Source organism: Eimeria mitis, genomic scaffold (genome assembly GCF_000499745.2).
Source record: "Eimeria mitis Houghton genomic scaffold, Emh_scaff7818, whole genome shotgun sequence".
In the NCBI taxonomy this organism is placed as follows: domain Eukaryota; phylum Apicomplexa; class Conoidasida; order Eucoccidiorida; family Eimeriidae; genus Eimeria; species Eimeria mitis.
Genome location: NW_013575741.1, coordinates 390 through 1,186, shown reverse-complemented (window position 1 = coordinate 1,186; position 797 = coordinate 390).

The window sequence follows — 797 nt, the reverse complement described above, 5'->3', positions numbered from 1 at the left end:
TATATATATATATATATATATATATATATATATATATATATATATATATATATATATATATATAGCTGTTGTTTGTCTTTGTCTTTGTCTCCATCTCTCTACGTATTTACATTCATTTTCTCTGGTTTTTCTCTCATTTTACTTATAATATATAATACTTTATTATATTTATTTATTTATTTATTTATTTATTTATTTATTGTATTTATAGATGCACTAGCAAAAGAAGGAGTAACAGCAGGAGATATAATATCTATAGACAAAGCCAGCGGTAAAGTCTCCAAGATAGGGAGAGGTTTCAGCAGAGCCAAAGACTTCGATGCTGTCGGCCCCACTACACGCTTTGTACAGGTATTTATTTTTTTTTTATTTTTTTTATTTTTTATTTTGTTTTGTTTTGGTTTTGTGTTTATTTTATACATTTTATTTTATTTATTTTGTTTTGTTTTAGGGTTAGGGTTTATGGTGTACTATCCAGGGTTTAGGGTTTAGGGTTTAAGGTTTATGCTTTACTATTCAGGGTTTAGGGTTTAGGATTTATGGTGTAGTATTAAGGGTTTACTATTGTTCGGGTTTAGGGTTTAGGGTTTAGGGTTTAGGGTTTAGGGTTTAGGGTTTAGGTTTTAGGGTTTAGGGTTTTGTTTAGGGTTTAGGGTTTAGGGTTTAGGGTTTAGGGTTTAGGGTTTAGGGTTTAGGGTTTAGGGTTTGTGTGCAGTGCCCTGAGGGAGAGCTGCAGAAGCGAAAGGAAGTGGTCCATACTGTTACCCTCCACGACATCGACGTCATCAACAGCAGGT